The following is a 9,191-nucleotide window of genomic DNA, read 5'->3' as shown; positions in this document are numbered from 1 at the left end:
CCTGATTTCCCCCTATACATTTGGCTATTCTAGACATTGCATAAAGATGGAATTATTCAATGTGTGGTCTTTTGTAACTAGCTTTTCTCACTCAGCTTGCTTCCAAGGTTCATCCATGTTGTAGCATGTATCAGTACTTTATTCCTTATACTGCCAAATCATATTCCATTGTATGGAATTTTATGTATCCATCCATCAGTGGATGGATATTTGGGTTATTTCCACTTTGGGCTACTATCAATAGCACTGCTATGTATATTCATATACAAGTTTTTGTGTGGGATATATCTAGGAGTGAAATTGCTGTATCATATGACTCTTTTCCAAAGTGTATGCACTATTGTACATTCTCACTAACAATGTATGAGGGTTCTGGTTTCTCCACATCCTGGCAGACTCTTGTTATTGTCTGTCCTTTTGATAATAGCTATCCTAATGAATGTTAAGTGATATCTCATTGTAGTTTTGATTTGCATTTCCATGATGGCTAATGGCCATTTCCTTATCTTCTTTGAAGTAATGTCTATTTAGATCCTGTGCCTATTTTTTTTTTTTTGGAAGACAGTTTTGCTCTGTCGCCTTGGCTGGAGTGTAGCGGCACTGTCTCAGCTTACTGCAACCTTCGCCTCCTGAGTTCAAACAATTCCCTGCCTGACACCCCTTGTTTCTCCTTTAAGCTTTGAGTGCAGAGACCCAGGACATTCAGGATTCAGCCACAGGTGCCCAGGGAGTACTGGGTGGCTCTGGCCTGGGTTCTCTAAGTCTTAGAAGCCACTCGCTCACAATGTCTGGCGCATCCAAAGCCCAGGCTCTTGGCAGCTCATACTTTGGTGTCTCTCATTGGGTATAAATAAAGCAGTGTCAGGCGGGGCAGGGTGGCTCATGCCTGTAATCGCCGCACTTTGGGAGGCTGAGATGGCTGGGTCACCTGAGGTGAGGAGTTCGAGACCAGCCTGGCCCACATGGTGACACCCCATCTCTATTTTTTAAAAAAATATACAATAAATAGATAAAACAGTGTCAATAATTACGTATCTTATCTTTGGCTTCCTTTTTCTCCATGACCCTGCAAGTCACCCTGGATGGTGGCTGGGGTAGTTGGGCTTTACTGTTCTTTCCCACTGAGAGAGGGGACGAAAGACCCCTGCGAGCTGCCTGGTTCTATGTGGGCTACCCACTGTGGCCTCACCTCACACAACATGGGCTGTGCAGACCAGAGCCAGAGAAAGCTAAAGCTGCTCATAACCTAGGGATAAACACAGTTGACAGTGGTCGCTATCTTTCCAGAACTTTTATTTCATGAAAATACGTGGACTTATTTATAAGTGTGTGTTGAGGGTGTCATTTGTTTTCAACAGGCTAGGCTCATGCTCTTTCAGCTCAACAAATATTTATTTAGCTACTTTATGCCAGGCACTGTTTTATGTATCTGAAAATAATACTGTAACTTCCTGTTTTTTGCTTAAAAACATAAAATCTTTCCACATCAGTACATATGATCTCCATCATTATTATTGACAGTCATGTGGTATTCCATAGCATGGCAGTATCACAGCTCCAGAATTTCTTTAACTAATTTTAGACATTCACATTGTCTCCATTTACTTTTTCATTATAAATAATGCCGCAGTGAATGCCTTTGTCATATAACCTTGTGCACATTTGTAAATATTTCTAATAGACTCCTAGGCTTCCAGCTTAGGAGCAAATGTACTGGCTGGGCCTGGTGGCTAACGCCTGTAATTCCAGCACGTTGGGAGGCTGAGATGGGAGGATCGCCTAAGGTCAGAAGATCAAGACCAGCCTGGCCAACATGGCGAAACCCCATCTCTACTAAAAATACAAAAATTAGCTGGACGTGGTATGTGTCTGCAGTCCCAGCTCCTCGGGAGGCTGAGGCAGGAGAATCACTTGAACCTGGGAGGGGGAGGTTGCAGTGAGCGCCCCTGCACTCTAGCCTGGAGGACAAAGCGAGACTCTGACTCAAATAATAATAACGTAAAATAGAGTGAATATACTGAATGTTCTTTTTTTTTTTTTTTTTTTGAGACAGAGTCTTGCTTTGTCACCCAGATGGCAATCCAGTGATGTGATCTCAGCTCACGGCAACCTCTGCCTCCCAGGTTCCAGTGATCCTCCCATTTCAGTCTCTCAAGTAGCTGCGATTACAGGTGCAGGTCACCATGCCCAGCTAATTTTTGTGTTTTTAGTAGAGAGAGAGTTTCACTGTGTTGCTTAGGCTGGTCTGGAACTGCCTTTTTTTTTTTTTTTTCTGACATAGTCTCATTCTATCACTGAGGCTAGAGTGCAGTGGCATGATCTAAGCTCTCTGCAAACTCCCGTCTCCCAAGTTCAAGGGTTTCTCCTGCCTCAGCCTCCCAAATAGCTGGGATTACAGATGTGGGCCACCACGCCCAGCTAATTTTGTATTTTTAGTGGAGACAGGGTTTCACCATGTTGCCCAGGTTGATCGTAAACCCCTGATCTCAAGTGATCCATCCATCTCAGCCTCCAAAAGTGCTGGGATTACAGGCGAGAGCCACCACACACCACTGAATATCCTTGTTGTACATAGGTGCTATGGTTTGAATATTTGTACCTCCAACTTAATCCCCAGTGTGGCAGTATTGGGAAGTGGGACCTTTAAGAGGTGACTGGATAATGAGGGAATGAGGGCTCTTCTCTCACAAATGGGTTCTTCCATTCATAAATTAATGGATTAATGGGTTATTGCAGGAGGGGAGCTGGTGGGTTTATATGAAGAGGAAGAAAAACCTGAGCTAGCGCATTAGCACGCTCAGCCCCTCACCATGTGGTGCTGTGCAGTGCCTTGGGACGCTGCAGAGTTCCCACCAGCAAGAGGGCTCTCACCATGTACAGCCCCTTGACCTTGGACTTCTCAGCTTCCATAAGTGTAAGAAATACACTTATTTTCTTTATAAATTGCTCAGTTTTAGATATTCTAAGCAGCAGAAAACAAGTCTAAGATACCAGGTATCAAGATTGTACCCATTCATTCTGCTGCTACTAGTGTACGAGAGGACCCTTTCCCCTACTCCCTGTGGCCTGTCTTAGTAATTTTGTCAGTTTGATGGATGAAAATGGACAATCATCTTTTCATCAGAAATCAGCCTCAGCAGTTGATACTGACTGAGCAGTTTACATATAGCCTTCAGCACAGGGCACTTCTAGAGTGTAAACTGAGAGAGGCAAAGCTCTAGCCACTCTCATGAGGAAGATTCAGATTTGGCTAACAGTTGAGCGGTCAGTCATGTACTTTCACACAGTTGGTCTTCTTTCTCCCTCACCACCACACTCTAAGGTAAATATCATTATCTAATTTTTTTTTTTTTTTTTGTGAGACAGAGTTTCGCTCTTGTTACCCAGGCTGGAGTGCAATGGTGCGATCTCGGCTCACCGCAACCTCCGCCTCCTGGGTTCAGGCAATTCTCCTGCCTCAGCCTCCTGAGTAGCTGGGATTAAGGCACACGCCACCATGCCCAGCTAACTTTTTGTATTTTTAGTAGAGATGGAGTTTCACTGTGTTGACCAGGATGGTCTTGATCTCTTGACCTCATGATCCACCCACCTCGGCCTCCCAAAGTGCTGGGATTACAGGCTTGAGCCACCGCGCCAGGCCATTATCTAATTTTTACAGATGAGGAAACAGTCATGAGACTGACTTCTCCAAATCAAAAAGTTAAGAAGTAACAGCCTGTGGGGAGGGGTCTGAGAGTAAAGGGAAGAGTAGCAGAGGCAAGGCCATCATTAACCCTGGAGCTTGTGTGGAGCCAGGGCTAAGTCTCAAGGCCAGGCCAGACCAAGGGAGGAGTGGAGGAGAGGAGGATACGAAATTCTTTGCCTTGGGCTACAGGCTGTGAAATCTGTTTTGCCTGTGCTCAGGGCTTGTCCTGGTGGGGCATAATGTAGAGGCTGCAAAGAGTCCAGGGCCCTCAAATCCAGGGAGTGGAAGGCCCCAGGTCTGGTAATGCAGAGGGGAGAATGCGCAGGGACGTTAACCTGGTGATGGCGGAGGTGTATAGGAGTTTATTATATCGGCTCAGGCCTTGTCCACAAGCTAATGGGAAACTTCTATCCTCCAAGCTGGCCTGCCCAAAGCCCTTAGCACAGATCCCATTTCTCAAAAACCTAAATTAAAAAAAAATAAAGTACAAGAAAACCCCTGAATAGTACTCTTTGCATAATGGTGGCTCTGAGCCTGGGAGTTCCAAGGATAGACTAGTGTCTAACTACCTCTGGCTTTAGCATGTGCTGACTGGTCCTCAGCGCTTGGCATTCTGAAGAAATATTTTCAGCAGTTTCTGGGTGGGGAAGACAGTAGGCAGCTAAGTGCCTTTCTCTGGAGATTCTGTTCCCCAGCAAAGGTCACCTCAAGCGACAGGCTTCCAGGGTCACAGAAACCTCTGTGGACCTACATATACAAGAGGAGCAGCCGCTCTGCAGGGGTGGCTTCATTTCAGCCCCTTTTCCCACATAACTTGGTGCACAATATGCTACTCTCCTCTGCCAGGGGTCTTAAGGGGAAGCTTAACATCATGGCAGCATCACTGGACTGGTGGTTTGCCAGTGTTTTCAGATGACAGAGGTCCAAAGAATACAGAAAAGGGCCTTGCATCCTGAAACTGGTGAAATTGTGGCCCAGGATCACAGGAAAAGAACACACATTTTTTATTTGTAAAAATAGTACAAATAATAGAAACTCTATTCTTTTGTTGGTTATGTGTTTATTCTTAGGAAATGCATATATAGGCAGAGAGAGAAAGCAGAGGGAGAAAGAGCGCAAACACGTGCAAATGTAGTAACATCAGTAAATCAAGGGAAAAGGTATTTGGAAATTCCTTATACATTCAACTTTTCTGAAGTTTGAAATTGTATCAAAATGAAAAGCAAGTAGTCTCTTCTGCAGCGCATATACTGAAGTTGGAACATACAGAGATTAGCATGGCCCCTGTGCAAGGATGATCAGATGGTTTGGATATTTTGTCCCTTCCAAATCTCACATTAAAATGTGACCTCAGGCTGGGTGCTGTGGCCCATGCCTGTAATCCCAGCACTTTGGGAGGCCAAGGCAGGTGGGATCAGGAGTTTGAGACCAGTCTGGCCAACACGATGAAACCCCATCTGTACTAAAAATACAAAAAATGAGCCAGCCGTGGTGGCACATGCCTGTAATCCTAGCTACTCAGGAGACTGAGGCAAGAGAATCCCTTGAACCTGGGAGATGGAGATTGCAATGAGGGAGATGATGCCGTTACACTCCAGCCTGGGAAACGAGCAAAACTCCATCTCCCCCACCCCCCAAAAAAGGCCAGGCACAGTGGCTCACGCCTGTAATCCTAACACTTTGAGAGGCCAAGGCAGCTGGATCACAAGGTCAAGAGATCGAGACCATCCTGGCTAACATGGTGAAACCCTGTCTCTACTAAAAATGCAAAAAATTAGCCGGGCGTGGTGGCACAGGCCTGTATTCCCAGCTGCTCAGGAGGCTGAGGCAAGAGAATCACTTGAGCCTGGGAGCTGGAGGTTGTAGTAAGCTGAGAGTGTGCCATTGCACTTCAGCCTGGGTGACAGAGCAAGACTCCATCTGGAAAAAAAAAAAAAAATGACCTGCAATGTTGGAGGTGGGCCTAATGGGAAATGTTTGGGTTATGGAAGCGGATGCCTCATGAATGGCTTGGTGCTGTCCTCAACAGTAGTCATTGAGCTCTGATTCTGAGTTCACGTGAGATCTGCTTGTTTAAAAGAGCCTGGCTCGCTCTCTCTCGCTCTCTCTCTCGCTCTCTCTCTCGCACTCTCACTCTCTCTGTCTGTCTCTCTCTCTCTCTGTCCGTCTCTTGCCATATGACACACTAGGACCACTTTGCCTTCCACCATGATTGTAAGCTTCCTGAGGCCTTGCCAGCAGCAGATGCTGGTGCCATGCTTCTCATACAGCCTGCAGGACCATAAGCCAAATAAACTGCTTTTCTTTATAAATTACCCAGTCTGAGGAATTCCTTTTTTTAATTTTTTTATTTTTTTGAGACAGGGACTTACTCTCACCCAGGCTGGAGTGCAGTGGCACCGTCTTGGATCACTGTAACCTCTGACTCCTGGGCTCAAGTGATTCTCCTACCTCAGCCTCTTGCGTAGCTGGGATTACAGGTGTGTGCCACCATGCCTGGCTAACTGTTGTTATTTTTTGTAGAGACAGCATTTCACAATGTTCCCCAAACTGGTCTTGAACTCCTGAGCTCAAGCAATCCACCCGCCTCAGCCTTCAAAAGTGCTGAGTTTACAGGTGTGAGCCACCTCATACCTGGCCATATACTCCTTTAGAGCAACGCAAAGTGGACTAATACAGATGACATGCAAATCTGTGAAGTGTTCCATATTTTTTACTGCATGTTCTCATTTGTAAGTAGGAGTTAAATAATGTGTACACATGAACATAGTAGGCTGTTCATGAAGGCTCGGGAGCATAGGAGGGTGAGAAGACATTGGAGGCTTTGGAGGATAGGAGGGTGGGAAGTGGATGAAGGATGTGAAATCAGGGGGTACAATGTGCATTATTTAGATGATGGCTACACTAAAAGCCTAGACTTCACCACTGTGCAATATATCTATGTAACAAAACTCCACCTGTACCCCTTAAATTTATATATACACACACACACACACACACATACACACACACACACACACACACACACACACACACATATATATATATTTCTTTTTTTTTTTTTTTTTTTTTTTTGAGATGGAGTCTCACTCTGTTGTCCAGGCTGGAGTGCAGTGGTGGGATCTTGGCTCACTGCAACCTCTGCCTCCTGGGCCCAAGTGATTCTCCTGCTTCGGCCTTCTGAGTAGCTGGGATTACAGGTGTGTGCCACCACACCCAGCTAATTTTTGTATTTTTGTAGAGACAGGGTTTCACCATGTTGGCCAGGATGGTCTTGAACTCCTGACCTTGTGATCCTCTTGCCTCAGCCTCCCAGAGTGCTGGGATTACAGGCGTGAGCCACTGCACCTGGGCTAATTTATATTTTTAAAAAGTAACAAAAAGAATTACAAAAACCAAAGAAGCATTTTTAGGTAAGTTAATCTTCATTCCCACCAGACTAGCCCAAGCATGGGTTTAAATTTTGCATAGATTTTGATTTTTGTTGTCGTTGTTAGAGATAGGGCCTTGTCACTTTGGAGGCCAAGGCGGGCGGATTACCTGAGGTCGGGAGTTCAAGACCAGCTTGACCAACATGGTGAAACGCCGTCTTTAAAGAGAAAAAAAAAAAGAGAAAGATAGGGCCTTGCTTTGTCACCAAGGCTGGAATGCAAAGGCATGATCACTGCTCACTGCAGACTCAACTTCTTGAGCTCAAGCAATCCTCCTACCTCAGCCTCCAAAGTGGCTCGGACCATAGGCACATGCACCACACTTGGCTAATACTTTTTAGAGATGGGGTCTCACTAGGTTGCCCAGGATACTCTCAAACTCCTGGCTCAAGCAATCCACCCACCTCAGCCTCCTAAAGATTTTTTGGAGTTTTTTTTTAATATGAAAAGACTTTTTTTATTATTAGTACATACACCAGATTGCACTTTCTCCAATGGCAAATGAGGCACAGGGTAATATTTCTCTTTAATTCCCTGAGAACTTCAATATCATCTGTCTTCTGAAGGATCCAGTTTCTTCTGACATCTGTGATACTGTCTACAAGGATAGCAACAATACTTAGTAGTAGAGAACATTTTGCAGAAAATTTTTTAAAAAAAGAAAAGAAAAAATATATTGGATGCTGATTCAGAGAAGAAAATGAAAAGAAAAAAGAAAAAAGAACATTTTGCTAAGTTGTTCTATTATGGGTTCTTGCTCAAGGTGTTCACTTTTTTCTTCTCTAGTTTTCAGCACTTGACCATGTGTTTCTTCATTATTATATACAGGATCAGGTCATGGGATAGGTTTTGTGCGTTCATATGGAATGTCTATAAAAGGATGGAAACATACTATTCTCCTGCCATCAGATGTCAAAGCAAAGTCTACTTTTTAATTATAATCATCTGAAAAGAAGAGTATGTAGATTTATGACAAACATAATATAAGATTCCATTTTGGATTGAAGATAAATGATTTCCAGATAGTTCTCTTTGATATCACCCATCTTACTGCTGCTGCTGCCATGTAGCAAGATGCTTATCAGGTGGTATGAAAAAAGATGCTTCAGAGAGAATCTGCTTTTAATATCTGCATCTGGGCACATCAATTTTCATCCCTGCTTAACAGCTCCTCAACATGAGCCTATCATCTTGTCTCCTTATTTTTGTATAGATCTTGAATTATTTTTACCCAGTTGTAATCATGGACACATTTGTAGTCTGCTTTTTTTAACTTAACATTAGTTATAAACTGTTTTCCGTACTGCTGCACGTTCTTTGTAATTATCATTTTTATTATATATATATATATATATATTTTTTTTTTTTTGAGACAGTCTCTTTTTCACCAGGCGCCGGGCTGGAATGCAGTGGCACAATCTCGTCTCGCTGCAGCCTCTGCCTCACGCTTCAAGCATTCTCCTGCCCCAGCCTCCTGAGTAGCTGGGACTACAGGCACGCCCCATCATGCCCAGCTAATTTTTGTATTTTAGTATAGATGGAGTTTCACTATGTTGGCCAGGATGGTCTTGATCTCTTGACCTCGTGAGGGAGGTCCACCTTGGCCTCCCACAGTGCTGGGATTACAGGCATGAGCCACCACGCCTGGCCATTTAATTCTTTTAGTTGAATTTTTTTTTTTTTTTTTTTTTTTTTTTTTTTTTTTTTTTGAGACAGAGTCTCACTCTGTCATCCAGGTTGGAATGCAATGGCATGATCACAGCTCACTGTAGCCTTGACCTCCTGGGTTCAAGTGATCCACCCACCTCAGCCTGGCATGTGCCACCAGACCTGGCTATTTTTTTTTCTTTTTTTTTTTAATTGCATTTTAGGTTTTGGGGTATATTTGAAGAACATGCAAGATAGTTGCATAGGTACACACATGGCAGTGTGATTTCCTGCCTTCCTCCCCTTCACCTATATCTGGCATTTCTCCCCATGCTATCTCTCCCCAACTCCCCACCCCTCACTGTCCCTCCCCCGTTTCCCCCAAGTAGACCCCAGTGTATAGTGCTCCCCTCCCTGTGTCCATGTGT

At 44.3% G+C, this 9,191-nt stretch overlaps 2 pseudogenes; one reads left to right on the top strand and one right to left on the bottom strand.

Annotated features, from left to right (window-relative positions):
- Window positions 1–4,915: 4,915 nt before the first annotated feature.
- LOC120361440 (U6 spliceosomal RNA) lies at window positions 4,916–5,004 on the top strand (annotated as a pseudogene).
- Window positions 5,005–7,665: 2,661 nt separating this feature from the next.
- On the bottom strand, window positions 7,666–8,182 carry LOC101050368 (large ribosomal subunit protein mL42-like; annotated as a pseudogene).
- Window positions 8,183–9,191: the final 1,009 nt, after the last annotated feature.

This window comes from Saimiri boliviensis, chromosome 2 (assembly GCF_048565385.1).
Source record: "Saimiri boliviensis isolate mSaiBol1 chromosome 2, mSaiBol1.pri, whole genome shotgun sequence".
Taxonomy (NCBI): domain Eukaryota; kingdom Metazoa; phylum Chordata; class Mammalia; order Primates; family Cebidae; genus Saimiri; species Saimiri boliviensis.
The sequence above is the reverse complement of the archived record's forward strand: the minus strand, read 5'-3'. Positions and strand labels throughout refer to the sequence as shown.